Source organism: Salvelinus alpinus, chromosome 29 (genome assembly GCF_045679555.1).
Source record: "Salvelinus alpinus chromosome 29, SLU_Salpinus.1, whole genome shotgun sequence".
NCBI lineage: Eukaryota > Metazoa > Chordata > Actinopteri > Salmoniformes > Salmonidae > Salvelinus > Salvelinus alpinus.
The window spans coordinates 44,665,541-44,681,363 of NC_092114.1; positions in this window are offsets into that span (position 1 = coordinate 44,665,541).

The window sequence follows — 15,823 nt, forward strand, 5'->3', positions numbered from 1 at the left end:
AAACAACAAGGTTTTCTTTGAGACTGTGGTCCCAGCTCTCTTCAGGTCATTGACCAGGTCCTGCCGTGTAGTTCTGGGCTGATCCCTCACCTTCCTCATGATCATTGATGCCCCACGAGGTGAGATCTTGCATGGAGCCCCAGACCGAGGGTGATTGACCGTCATCATGAACTTCTTCCATTTCTAATAATTGCGCCAACAGTTGTTGCCTTCTCACCAAGCTGCTTGCCTATTGTCCTGTAGCCCATCCCAGCCTTGTGCAGGTCTACAATTTAACCCTGATGTCCTTACACAGCTCTCTGGTCTTGGCCATTGTGGAGAGGTTGGAGTCTGTTTGATTGAGTGTGTGGACAGGTGTCTTTTATACAGGTAACGAGTTCAAACAGGTGCAGTTAATACAGGTAATGAGTGGAGAACAGGAGGGCTTCTTAAAGAAAAACTAACAGGTCTGTAAGAGACGGAATTCTTACTGGTTGGTAGGTGATCAAACACTTATGTCATGGAATAAAATGCAAATTAATTACTTAAAAATCATACAATGTGATTTTCTGGATTTTCAAAATCCCTGCTGCAGTGTGTGCAAACCTGGTCAAGAACTACAGGAAACGTATGATCTCTGTAATTGCAAACAAAGGTTTCTGTACCAAATATTAAGTTCTGCTTTTCTGATGTATCAAATACTTATGTCATGCAATAAAATGCAAATTACTTAAAAATCATACAATATGATTTTCTGGATTTTTGTTTTCGATTCCGTCTCTCACAGTTGAAGTGTACCTATGATAAAAAATTACAGACCTCTACATGCTTTGTAAGTAGGAAAACCTGCAAAATCGGCAGTGTATCAAATACTTGTTCTCCCCACTGTATATAAAGATTTTGTATTTTATTGGACAAAGGAGAGAGTGCGAAAGATCGACAGAGTGTGTCACAAATGCAGTGGGCTGGATTCAAACACACGGAGCCAACACCGACAAATGATTGCAGTAGGCAGTGGCACAAACTTATTGACCACCCAGGCCACAGGTATTACTCAGTTATTGAGAATTCTAATGATTCTGCAGTTGACTAGGACTCGATACAAAGTTGCTTCTGGAAGATGCTCTGTGTTCCCTCACCCATCCCACCCACTCTCTCTGCTGGCTTTGTGATTGGTCACACCCCTGGGGTGGTGGAAGTCATAGCCTTTGGAGGTGGCCTGGAGACTAATGGACGGGATGCTGAGCCATTTTCCGGTCATACCCACACCCGGTGGGAGTTCTGTGAGACTCAGAGCCCATCTGAAGGCAGATGAACTTTTCAGATCTTCCATTCATTGGGATGAGTTCAGCTTCCTCTGTATAATTATTATTTATTTGTATTTTATTTAACCTTTATTTAATTAGGCAAGTCAGTTAAGACCAAATTCTTATTTTAAATGATGGCCTACACCGGCCAAACCCGGACGATGCTGGGCCAATTGTGCGCCGCCCTATGGGACTACCAATCACGGCCGGTTGTGATACAGCCTGAAATCGATAAAGTTGTGGGCACCAAAAATAAATGTGTTACTGGAAAGGTATCACACCACAAACAAACAAACCTTAGTCATTAGCATTAGCGTGATTGACATCTGCTTAGCCTATCAAAGAGCATAATTAATGCTTCCACTCAAGGACCCAGAAAGGTGAGCCAGTGGCCCTTATCCACCTGTCCTTCCTTAAGACCCATTGTCACAGTGCTGTGTCTGATTCTTGTGCAAACCATCTCTGATTACGTGTGTGTAATGTTCCAAGAGCCATGTGGTCCATGTGGGCACCGTTAGGGCTCTGACGTACATGTGGAGGACAATGAAAGAGAGAGTGTCTTATCAGAGAGGTAGAATTTCCATTCACACCAAGGTAGTAAATATTGCAAACAATAGCTAAAAGTTGAAGAGACTGGTAAGTAAGTGAATAGTGAGTGGGCTTGATATAATTAGGTTGAAATTAGAATGTACTCAAGGATTAGACATTCTACGTTCTGTAGGGCCTGCTGGGATGTAAAATGAAAAAATACTCCGATTTATGTCGTCATTCGTCATTCATGTTTGAATAAAGGGTGCTGTCAGAGTTGTTGTCCCTCTGAGAAAGAAAGGTCTTTGTTTTGGTCTAAAATAGGATGAAGCTAACTTTCACAGTACGTTAAAAAAAAAATCTAGCCCTTTTTCATGATATCCAATTGGTAGTTACAGTCGTGTCCCATCACTGCAACTTCCATATGGACTCGGGAGAAGCGAAGGTTGAGAGCCATGCGTCCTCCGAAACACGAGCCTGCCAAGCCGCACTGCTTCTTGACACATTGCTGGCTTAACCCAGAAGCCAGCCGCACCAATATGTCAGAAGAAACACCATACAGCTGGCAACTGGAGTCAGCTTGCAGGCGCCCAGCCCGCCACAAGGTGTCGCTAGAGCACGATGGGACAAGGAAACCCCAACCGGACAAACCCTCCCCTAACCTGGATGACGCTGGGCCAATTGTGCGCCACCTCATGGGTCTCCGCCTGGGATGAAACCCAGGGCGGGGCTGTAGTGACGCCTCAAGCACAGCAATGCAGTGCCTTAGACTGCTGCACCACTCGGGAGGCCCTAAGGTTTTTTAATTATATCCTTTATCTTCAACTTAAATGCAGATAAACAAAAGGGGCAATAAATGGTTGAATTTCATTGTTGAAACATTGATTTGGTTTAACATGCAACAACTGAACCATTGCTAGCATTGATGCTAAGCTGACATGTAACTAGGCAGCTTTAGAAAACATGAGACTTCATAGTCTTGAAAAGATTCATCAACGATCATAACATCATTTCAGACACATTTATGACAGCCTCATACAACAAAGCGGCATCAAGGAGTCAGCCGTCTAACGTGCCTAAATATTGACATACAACTTTACATTTTTTTGAAAGATACGCTTGAAATGGACATGGGTCTGATTGATTCAACAAATGAAAACACATATCTAACACACAAATCGATAGTTACTTCTGGTTGCTTATCAAAGTTACTGTATGTGACTGACTCATTGATCCTGCTTTGTAGTATACCTCTCTGCTATCTACTGGAGTATGTTTGGAAGAGGATCAGCCATGTTGGTCCAGTTTGTAAACAGTTGAAATGTCAGTCAGATCAGAGCTTGTTATCCCCAAAGCCCATATATGCTTACACAACATCCTGAATCCAAAACGAATGGTGTGTGTCACGCTGGAAAAAATCCCTACAGTCTTATACAGTAGGTATCAGACAGCGAAGCACATCATGGATCTCAGCATGCTACACAAATGGAAATATGTCTTGGGGATGCGCATTAGCCTCGACTGACCAACCTCACTCAGGGCTCCCCACCTGAATTGACAACTTCAAAGAAGGTGCTCACAGGTAGGTCAGTCAAAGGTGGGTCAGTCAAGTATGATGTCATAATGCATTACTCTGAGACCTACTTCCATCCGTGTTGCATGCTGAGATCGTTTTTCCTAAACAGTATGTAACAATGTGTACTTACACTGTAATGACACTGCAATTAAAAATGTACTACTGTGATATAAGGCAGGGTTCCCCAACTGGTGGCCCAGTGATTTTATTTGTCCCCCCAAGTAAAAATAAATAATTGTTGGACATGAAAACAAATTAATTGTGGAAATCTGTTCAAATGTATGTACCCCTTCAAATTAGTGGATTCAGCTATTTCAGCCACAAAATTGAGCACATAGCCATACAATCTCCATAGGAAAACATTGGCAGTAGAATGGCCTTACTGAAGAGCTCAGTGCCTTTCAACGTGGAACCGTCATAGGATGCCACCTTTCCAACAAGTCAGTTCATCAAATTTCTGCTCTGCTAGAGCTTCCCCACTCAACTGTAAGTGCTGGTATTGTGAAGTGGAAACGTCTAAGAGCAACAACGGCTCAGCTGCAAAATGGTAGGCCATACAAGCTCACAGAACGGGGCCGCCAAGTGCTGAAGCACGTAGCGAGTAAAAATCATCTGTCCTCCATTGCAAAACTCACTACCAAGTTCCAAACTGCCTTAGGAAGCACAATAACTGTTTTTGGGAGCTTAATGGAATGAGTTTCCATGGCCGAGCACCCGCACACAAGCCTAAGATCACCATGTGTAATGCCGAGTGGTGTAAAGCTCGACGCCATTGGATTCTGGAGTGATGAATCACAAATCTCCATCTGGCAGTCCGACAGACGAATCTGGGTTTGGCGGATGCCAGGAGAATGCTATTTGCCCGAATGCATAGTGCCAACTGTTAAGTTTTGTTGAAGAGGAATAATGGTCTGGGGATGTTTTCCATGGTTCGGGCTAGGCCCCTTAGTTCCAGTGAAAGGAAATCTTAACGCTACAGCATACATAGACATTCTAAAAAATTCAGTGCTTCCAACTTTGTGGCAACAGTTTGGGGAAGGCCATTTCCTGTTTCAGCAACGACATTCTAAAAAGTTCTGTACTTTCAACTTTGTGGCAACAGTTTGGGGAAGGCCCTTTCCTGTTTTAGCATGACAACGTCCCAATGCAAAAAGCGAGGTCAATACAGAAATTATTTTGGAATAAATGAAACACCTTAGGGATGAATTGGAACTCTGTGAGCCAGGCCTAATCGCCCAACATCTGTGCCCGACCTCACTAATGCTCTTGTGGCTGAATGGAAGCACGTCCCACAGCAATGTTCCAACATCTAGTGGAAAGCATTCCTAGAAGACTGGAGGCTTTTATAGCAGCAAAGGGAGGACCAACTCCATATTAATCCCGATAATTTTGGAATGAGATGTTCGACGAGCAGGTGTCCACATACATTTGGCCATGTCGTGTACATGTGATCATATACAAACGGGAAAGTTTGAAATTATTATGTTTTAGTGAAATGTTATATCTGTTTGGGCTTCTTGCAGTCAATTTTCAGTCTACAAATTTAATTTAATTATGTTCCTGCCACCTGACAATCCACTGAAGAACAAAATGGCCTGCGGCTGAATTTAGTTAATGATCTCTAATTTAAGGTATACAGTGCACTCAGAAAGTATCCAGACCACTTCACTTTTTTCCACATTTTGTCCTTATTCTAAAATGTATTTAAAAATATATATTCCTCATTCATCTACACACAATAAACAATAATGACAAAGAGAAAACAGATTTTTAGAAATGTTTGTAAATGTATTAAAGATTTTAAAAAAAAACAGAAATACCTTATTTACATAAGTATTCAGACCCTTTGCTATGAGACTCGAAATTGAGCTCGGGTGCATCCTGTTTCCATTCATCATCCTTGAGATGTGTCTACAACTTTACCTGTGGTAAATTCAATTGATTGACATGATTTGGAAAGGCATACACCTGTCTATATAAGGTCCCACAGTTGACAGTGCATGTCAGAGCAAAAACCAAGCCTTGAGGTCAAAGGAATTGTCTGTATAGCTCTAAGATTGTGTCGAGGCACAGATCTGGGGAAGGGTACCAAAAAATGTATGCAGCATTGAAGGTCCCCAAGAACACAGTGGCCTCCATCATTCTTAAATGGAAGCAGACTCTTCCTAGTGCTGGCCTGCTTTCCCTACGGTGAAATATGGCGGTGACAGCATCATGCTGTGGGGAAGTTGTTCATTGGCAGGGACTGGGAGACAAGTCAGGATCGAGTCAAAGATGAACGCAGCAAAGAGATCCTTGAAAACCTTCTCCAGAGCGCTCAGGACCTCAGACTGGGGCGAAGGTTCACCTTCCAGCAGGACAACGACCCTAAGCACACAGCCAAGACAATGCAGGAGTGGCTTCAGGACAAGTCTGGAGTGTCATGGAGTGGCCCAGCCAGAGCCCGGACTTGAACTCGATCGACCATCTCCTGAGAGACCTGAAAATAACTGGGCAGCAATGCTCCCCATCCATCCTGACATAGGTTGAGAGGATCTGCAGAAAAGACTGGGAGAAACTCCCCAAATACAGGTGTGCCAAGCTTGTTGCGTCATACCCAAGAAGACTCGAGGCTGTAATCGCTGCCCAAGGTGCTTCAACAAAGTACTGAGTAAAGGGTCTGAATACTTATGTAAATGTGAAATTTCAGAGTTTTATTTGTAATAAATTAGCAAACATTTCTAAAATCCGGTTTTTGCTTTGTCATTATGGGGTATTGTGTGTAGATTGATACATTTTAGAATAAGGCTGTATCCTACCAAAATGTGGAAAAAGTCACAGCATGTTATAAAATGGGAATGAATTTGGAATTTAAGGATGTGATAACAGCTTAGTGCAGTAGCATTGCCAAAGCTTTCAATCTTATGAGGGATAATTATCCTACTGTACTGTACATGCTCTGTACCCTTTTTTCAAGGAAAGGATATGACTCACATCAAGACCTCACAGAGTACAGGTCATTTGAATTCACAATTCATATGAACCCTGGTCACAGCATGTGCAATAGACATACCTATGTCTACAAAAGGATCCCAACGTTGCAAGAAACATGTGCACCACAGCACCTGTCAAATGAACTTTTAAAACAATGCAAATTAAGTATTTTCTGTATCTCCGACAGCAGGTTGCTAAACCAAGCTATTGCTGTGGGACTCTGGGATTGCCATGATGCCATTCCAACATGTAGGTGCTCTCAGTTGTCATGGTGATAGGGGGGGGGGGGTTTCCTGACAGGGGCGGGCAATACTTCCTGCCGGAATGTCCATACCATCAGATGAGCAGACGGGTGCTCCCCAAAGCTCCGTCCCACACCCTTTTTACTGTACTTTGTGAGGGGGAACACTGCACTGGAGAATTCCATGTGCATTTACGGAGGTGTCACCAACAGCAAGCGAGCGAGCGAGTGATCTGTCCTGGAATTCAGTAGCCTGCTTCCTCCCACAGCCCTGCTGTTCCAAGGGCACCGATTCATTGGTGGATGATACGTTTTGTTTAGTCATCGCTGCTTTAGAGCATTTTAGTCATGCAGCGCCCTAGTCTGTTAAGTGCTTTACTAAACACTCTGATACTCTGTAAGTGTCAAGCAGCCCTCTAATTGAACTCTTTAATATCTTTGCACCAACAAATTTATTCCACACAATTGCCTTTTTGGATTGGTTTTAAATTGTTGAACTATGTGACTCTGTTTTGTTATGTTATTTAAGAAATGTAGTTTTTTTTTTTTAACATGAATGTGTTCCCTATACCTTGTTTTGAAATGTAAAAAGGTGTGGAATTTTGTCAAGCTAAGCCAGGAATTATAGCCCTGCCCCAGATCTGTTTGTGCTATCATGTCAACTCCTATCATGACAATTGACAATGGAGACAATGAAAGTATACTATGAGACGTCATTTGACGTGGCACAGTGACGGACAACAAGTACGTTAAAGAATTACCTAAAATATGCCGCGTTCAAAACAGCTGGGAACTGGGAACTTGGAAATCTCTGACTTCCGACTTCAGTGCATTCAACTGGGAATTTGGGGAAAAAAACTAGCTCAGAATGTTTTTTGTTTTTTTAACGGTCATCCAACTCGGAATTCCAACTTGGGTACTTGGGCCTGTTTCTAGAGCTCCGACTTTCTGACATCATGTTTTGACCTTGTACTTTTATAAGTTCCCAGTTTTACCTTAAAGGTCATTCTTGTTTGTTTTTTTACTTTATTTAACTAGGCAAGTCAGTTGAGAACAAATTCTTATTTTCAATTATGGTCTAGGAACAGTGGGTTAACTGCATGTTCAGGGGCAGAATGACAGATTTGTACCTTGTCAGCTCGGTGATTTGAATTTACAACCTTTCGGTTACTAGTCCAATCCTCTAACCACTAGGCTACCTTGCCACCCCATACATAATACTAGGATAGCTAATGATAGGGAGAGTGATTATTTAGACATAACTCCTGTTGATCCCTCTCCTGCTGTTAAAAGACAAATCATGAATAAACCTTCCCTTCCAGACTCTGGTACTGCACTCCTGAATCTACCAGCTCATGCTTCATTCTTAATCACGTTTTCCATTTCCATTTCACCAACAAGAGAGGCCTCCTGTGACCTTTGAGAGAAGTGCATAAGCAGGTGTAAAAGGGCAAGGAGGTGATATTCAGTGAAGACTGTGACACGTGTGTCATCATTTGCTGATGCTGTACCTGGCGAGAGGTGGGTGGCAGGAAGCAGGCACCAGAACATTCAAAATGCCTGGCAACCAGTCATTATGCTGAATATGGCTCAACATCAGCCATTCTCTCCCTCCGTTTCCTATCTTTATGTTTCCTCATAGGGGCTTGCTGTTCCCATCACAATCTCATCATCTACTTATCTTACCCACATCTCCTCACTCTTTACACCTATACAGTAGGGTATCTTAAGTTACATCATGGAATGGTCCTAGAAAATATTATATAAGCAGAATGATAAGCAGAATGTAGCAAATAATAGTTTAGCAAACCAAATGATTTGAATCAGTCAAAATGCTATCTTGTGCTACCTCATGGATATTCCGAGAGTCTTCTTTCTTTGAGTGCAAATGTGTTGTGCAATAAGGACCGCTGTGCAGAATGTAGCACATATTCGCTTTCAAACTATTCGCTTTCGCTTTACTTATGTTTTTTCCAACTTCTTTTCCCAAGAGTGTTCCAGGAAGCTCTCCTGCTGACTAAGATCGTCACTGTGTTTTATTTTTACTCTATTTTTTATCCCCACAGTCGTAGTTGGCTTAGCAACAGGCTAAGCAGCCATTTTAATGGATTAGTCCAATAGCATTATCATATGACTCAGGTTAACAAAAGAGAATCATCTTCCCTTTCCATAGTGGCCCTTTCAAGAGAGTTCCCCTTTGATTCCGTTCTTTGTGCTTTCCATTTCGTCCCACCTCTTCCACAAATGGAGAAAGACCTCCACTCAGATAAGGCTATGTCAGGCATCAAATAGTCAGATCAAGTTTTATCTATCTACCCATCCACACAAGTCCTAAAATTACACATCTTAATACAATCCCCAAGATTACGTAGCTGAATTCATGCATGAGATACTAAAGGAAGAGGCTCCTTCAGTTTCCTATTTATGTGCTGAGCTGAGGACCAGGTGATAGACAACGTCTACAACATAGTAGAAGAGCGCATTGTTCGGTAAAAACAGGACTCTGATGCTGCTGCTTGTCATCACAGCTACATTGAACTTGGTATCACTGTAATTCACGTATTGTTTATTTCCATTGGGACGTCATGGGCAGAAATCTTTCAGAATGTGCCTAATGATTTTGCTTCTAGACAAGTTCTGTCACATAATGTAGTACATTTTGCAAAAAGCTATTTGACAGGACATGTTGGTTAGAGAGAAAGAGAGGGAGGTTCTTTAGGCCCTTTGTTCTTGCCTATGAAGGGAAATAGAGATATTATGTGGAGCCATTCATTACAGGCCATCCTTGGTCAATTCAATTTCAGTCAAACTATTACAACTTTTCAAAGACATCACAAAGACAAAATCCATGTTCCCTGCATTGTGTTTTTATTCTCCAAAATTGAGTCAATTAGTCAGTGTTGGAATTAGTTACTTGGAAACGTTTAACAAAAGTAACGCATTACTTTACAATATTACTTTGAGTGGAAAGTAACGTGTTAGTTCGAGTTACTTTCATGGAAAAAGTCTAAATCTCACTGTTTGTTTGACTGTCGGAGGGAGCAGGAACAAGCCACGCGCGTTCTACCAAATATAGGTTATTCACTAACTCAGGTTTGATCACTAGTTTCTCCTTTAATGGCGCTGCTTTCCTGTGCTTGTCTACAAGTGCTGCGCTATACATGGGCTGCTTAGCCATACACTGTATGTTGTAAGCCAAACATCTGTACAGATTTCCTATCTTTTCATTCAAAAGCTTTCTCTTGAGCTGCCAGTTCTGGTTATAGACTGCACTTACACGGACCCATAGAGATGTACTGTATAGAGGGCACACTTGCCACTAGATGGGCACGCCCTCTTCGGGCTTTGCTATTACAGATGCGATCAATGGCAAACATCAGAGGTGCGCCCTCTATACACCTCTATGGACAGCAGCTGACATGACATTTCTCCATTTTACATTTACATTTAAGTCATTTAGCAGACGCTCTTATCCAGAGCGACTTACAAATTGGTGCATTCACCTTATGATATCCAGTGGAACAACCACTTTACAATAGTGCATCTAACTCTTTTAAGGGGGGGGGGGTTAGAAGGATTACTTTATCCTATCCTAGGTATTCCTTAAAGAGGTGGGGTTTCAGGTGTCTCCGGAAGGTGGTGATTGACTCCGCTGACCTGGCGTCGTGAGGGACAACCATTCTCCTCTCGCTCGAGATCTTAATGAGGCAACAAGTCGAGATTGGATCATGGAAATATGCGCCCGGTAGAGATACGATTACGAAAGTAACTGTAATGATATTACCCAATTAGTAAAAGTAACATGTTACCTTACTCCATTACTCATAAAAGTAATCTGATTGCGTAAAGCATTACTTTGTAACGCGTTACCCCCAACGAGGGTCATTAGCCAACAATATATATCATTTGAAATAATACTTGGGTAATTAAATTACCGACAGGTATGATACATAATACTTCAAAATGTAACATAGTGATGCTACCTAGAGAGACATAATATATTAAAAGCCTTATTTAAGACATTGCAAAGGCTCATATAACAAGTAATAAAACATAACACCTGTTGGAAGCCTTATCCATACTTACTTATTTTCATGTCTTTCCCTGAAGGAATGGAAAGTATTTACGAAGGAAAGATGTCGGTCTTTATTTCATCGGAAGACAATGAAAGAAATGTTGACAGAAATGTGGGAGACAAGAAATGACCTTTCAAGAAAGGACCTTTTGGGAAAGGTGAGAAAGGAGCCAGTGCATTAGAGCTCAGATTGCCTTCCTCACAGGCCTTCACGGCACTAAGTGTGAGTAAGCGAACGGATGCTGCAGCCTTTGAAATGATTCGTTTTCGGGGTGTGTGGTATCCTTGCACCTTTGAAGGGGATTGTCGGAAGAGGCATAGCCATACAGCAAATTAAAAAGGAGCATTACCCCCATGTCTTGATCTCACAAAGCCCACAAATGGCCTTCAATTAGCCTAGTTTCAGAGACTACAGCTGATGAGACCATTCAGACTGACTTTTGTCTCTATCTTTCATTATAGTGAAACAGTGGGTAGAAAATGGCTCCTTCACAGCTGTGTGCCCTTACTTGCTTACTTACTTACTTACTTACTTAAGCCTTTGTATTCCTTACGGAACATAAGCCATGGCGAATCGCCTCCATCCCTTTCGGTCTTGTGCCCTCCGCTCCAGGCGTTGCCATGTCAGACCCTCTGCCTTCATCTCCTGCTCCGTTCTTCATCTTCAGGTGGTTCTAGGTCTGACCTCTTTTGCGTTTGCTTGTAGGTTCCATGTCAGGTCCTGTTTTCTGATTGATCTATTGTTTCTTAGTGTATGTCCTATCCAGCTCCACTTCCTCCTCTTAAATTGTGCTTCTATTGGGTCTTGTTTTGCAGTTCCCACAGATGAATGGTGTTGATGGTGTCTGGCCAGTGGACTCGCAGAATGCATCTGAGACCGTGGTTAATGAATGTCTGTAGTTTGTTCTGCATGTTAGTAGTGATTATCCATGTTTCCGATCCGTACCGAACAATGGATTTGACATTTGACATGTGTTTGGTTTTGCAGATCTTATTTAGGGTGTTGAATGCTATTCTTGCTTTACCAATTCTTGCTTCACATCTTCATCCGTTAGCTGTTCGGTGGGCTTTGCTGCATGGTATTTCCTGATGATGATGATGGGGACAATCTTGGAACCAAGTGGGGGGGATGATGTCACACAGGAAGATTAGGCTACAACCATAGAGATCCTATTAAGTGTTCGAATTCCTCATTCTATGGCTACAACAGTGGTGGATTCCAGAACTGACTGAAGGAGAGATGGTCTTTATTTTACTCTAACTTCCGCGACACATACAAAGCCCTCCCCCGCCCTCCTTTCGGAAAATCTGACCACGACTCCATTTTGTTGCTCCCAGCCTATAGACAGAAACTAAAACAGGAAACGCCCGTGCTCAGGTCTGTTCAACTTGCTTCGATCATTGATGAATACGCTGATTCGGTGAGCGAGTTTATTAGCAAGTGCATCGGTGATGTTGTACCCACAGTGACTATTAAAACCTTCCCCAACCAGAAACCGTGGATGGATAGCAGCATTCGCGCAAAACTGAAAGCGCGAACCACTGCTTTTAATCAGGGCAAGGCGACCGGAAACATGACCGTAGCTATTCCCTCAGCAAGGCAATCAAACAAGCTAAGCGTCAGTATAGAGACAAAGTAGAGTCACAATTCAACGGCTCAGACACGAGAGGTATGTGGCAGGGTCTACAGTCAATCACGAACTACAAAAAGAAAACCAGCCCATCGCGGGCCACGATGTCTTGCTCCCAGACAAACTAAACAACTTCTTTGCTCGCTTTGAGGACAATACAGTGCCACCGACATGGCCCGCTACCAAAACCTGCGGGCTCTCCTTCACTGCAGCCAACGTGAGTAAAACATTTAAACGTGTTATCCCTCGCAAGGCTGCCAGCCCAGACAGCATCCCAGCTGGCTGGTGTGTTTACGGACATATTCAATCAATCCTTATCCCAGTCTGCTGTTCCCACATGCTTCAAGAGGGCCACCATTGTTCCTGTTCCCAAGAAAGCTAAGGTAACTGAGCTAAATGACTATCGCCCCGTAGCACTCACTTCCGTCATCTTGAAGTGCTTTGAGAGACTAGTCAAGGACCATATCACCTCCACCCTACCTGACACCCTAGACCCACTCCAGTTTGCTTACCGCCCCAATAGGTCCACAGACGACTCAATCGCAATCACACAGCACACTGCCCTAACCCATCTGGACAAGAGGTATACCTATGTAAGAATGCTGTTCATCTACTACAGCTCAGCATTTAACACCATAGTACCCTCCAAACTCGCCATTAAGCTCGAGACCCTGGGTCTCGACCCCGCCCTGTGCAACTAGGTCCTGGACTTCCTGACGGGCCGCCCCCAGGTGGTGAGGGTAGGAAACAACATCTCCACCCCGCTGATTCTCAACACTGGGGCCCCACAAGGGTGCGTTCTCAGCCCTCTTCTGTACTTCCTGTTCACCCATGACTGCGTGGCCATGCACGCCTCCAACTCAATCATCAAGATTGCAGACGACACTACAGTGGTAGGCTTGATTACCAACAACGACGAGACGGCCAACAGGGAGGAGGTGAGGGCCCTCGGAGTGTGGTGTCAGGAAAATAACCTCACACTCAATGTCAACAAAACAAAGGAGATGATCTTGGACTTCAGGAAACAGCAGAGGGAGCAGCTGCCTATCCACATCGGCGGGACAGTAGTGGAGAAGGTGAAAAGTTTTAAGTTCCTTGGCGTACACATCACGGACAAACTGAAATGGTCCAACCACACAGACAGCGTGGTGAAGAAGGCGCAGCAGCGCCTCTTCAACCTCAGGAGGCTGAAGAAATTTGGCTTGTCACCAAAAACACTCAAACTTTTACAGATGCACAATCGAGAACATCCTGTCGAGCTGTATCACCGCCTGGTACGGCAACTGCTCCGCCCTCAACCGTAAGGCTCTCCAGAGGGGAGTGAGGTCTGCACAACGCATCACCGGGGGCAAACTACCTGCCTTCCAGGACAGCTACACCACCCGATGTCACAGGAAGGCCAAAAGGATCATCAAGGATGACACCACCCGAGCAACTGCCTGTTCACCCCGCTATCATCCAGAAGGCGAGGTCAGTACAGGTGCATCAAAGCTGGGACCGAGAGACTGAAAAACAGCTTCTATCTCAAGGCCATCAGACTGTTAAACAGCCGTCACTAACATTGAGTGGCTGCTGCCAACATACTGACTCAAATCTCTAGCCATTTTAATAATTAAAAATAGGATGTAATAAATGTATCACTAGCCACTTTAAACAATGCCACTTTATATAATGTTTACATACCCTACATTACTCATCTCATATGTATATACTGTACTCTATACCATCTACTACATCTTGCCTATGCTGTTCGGCCATTGCTTATCCATATATTTTTATGTACATATTCTTGTTCATTCCTTTACACTTGTGTGTATAAGGTAGTTGTTGTGAAATTGTTAGATTACTTGTGAGATATTACTGCATGCGCGGAACTAGAAGCACAAGCATTTCGCTACACTCGCATTAACATCTGCTAACCATGTGTATGTGCTAAATAAAATTGGATTTGATGTGATTTGGAGGAGAATTAAAGAAATGTTGTCAACAATGTGGCAGATCCTCAATTTAAATTGAGACTGCATTCACGGTAAACGCTGCATATGGGGGACCGTTGGGTGATGTGAACAGGGCGGTGCTAACGTTGGGCAAAGCAGAACTTTATGCAAATACGCAGCGATATTACGGTGCGATTGACTGATAAAATGCTCACTATAGCTTCCGGCCACCACTGGAGTAGCTTATGATACCTAGCACTTCCTAGCATGCTGTCAGTTTGCTCGCACTCACATGATGAGCTGCTATAGACGAAGCTGGAGTAGCTAGGCGCAGGTAGCCTAGTGGTTAGAGCGTTGGGCCAGTAACCGAAAGGTTGCTGGATTGAATCCCTGAGCTGACAAGGTAAAAATCTGGTGTTCTGCTCCTGAACAACAAAGTTAACCCACTGTTCCCCGGGCACCAAAGACGTGGATGTCAATCATGGCAACCCCCTGCACCTTTCTGATCCAGAGGGGTTGGATTTAATGCATAAGACACATTTCAGTTGTACAACTCACTAGGTATCCCCTTTCCGTAGGCGAAGCATTGCTACTATGTGGATCTTGGCTGTAAGCAAACAGAAGCTACAGCCCTTGAAAGGATCCCTGGTGTGGTGTCCTTACCCCTTTTGAAGGGGATTGTGAAAAAGTGATAGCCGTACAGCACATTACCGAACAGCATTGCCGACAAGTGGAAATGAGTTTCCCTTACATGGCCTGCAATTGCTTTCAGAGGCTACAGCTGATGAGACCATTCAGGCTGACTTTTGGCTCAATCCTTCATTATGGTCGCCCTGTGGGAAGTTAATGGCTCCTTCTCAGCGGTGTGCTCTGCTGCAGGCTATTTCCTGATGATGACGGGGCTTCTCCTTGGAACCTGAGTGGATGATGTCACACAGTGGGAAATTCCAGAACAAGACTGGAGGAGGACCTCTTCTCCTCCCACGCTCCCTCTCTGGAAGCCTGGATGACTGCCACCCTGACTCCCCCTCAAACTCCTCCTCACGGACTACAGCAGCACGGTGGCGTGTGTGCCCACTCACACATACTCTCTCTCTGTCTCTCTCTCTCTCTCTCTCATTCCTCTGTAGCTTGGGAGATTCCAGCTAAAGCCTTTGATTCTACATACACTGAGAAAAAGGTGACCCTTTTGTAGCAACTGTGCTCCTGGCGTGCCCCACTGTCTGGCCAGCATCATCTCTTTACTCTCCTCTCTGCTCCTCCTCCTCTTCTCTCCTCCTCCATCCCATCCACACTTACCGAGCCCTCTGTGCTCTCAGCCCACATAGGGCGCACTCATGAAGGAAAACCCGCCCATATATATCGTTATAGTTGGCCTACCTCCGTGACAAATCACACGGTAAAGAGGAAAACACCTCACGATAGAAATGTTAAATAAAAAGAGTAAGCACAAATTGTTAGAGCCAGCCGGAAGGGCTCATAGGAGCAGGAGCCTATATCCTGTTTCTGTAGCGTGAGGCAGCTTGATGTACAGTGCATTCGGAAAGTATTCAAACCCTTTGACTTTTTCCACATT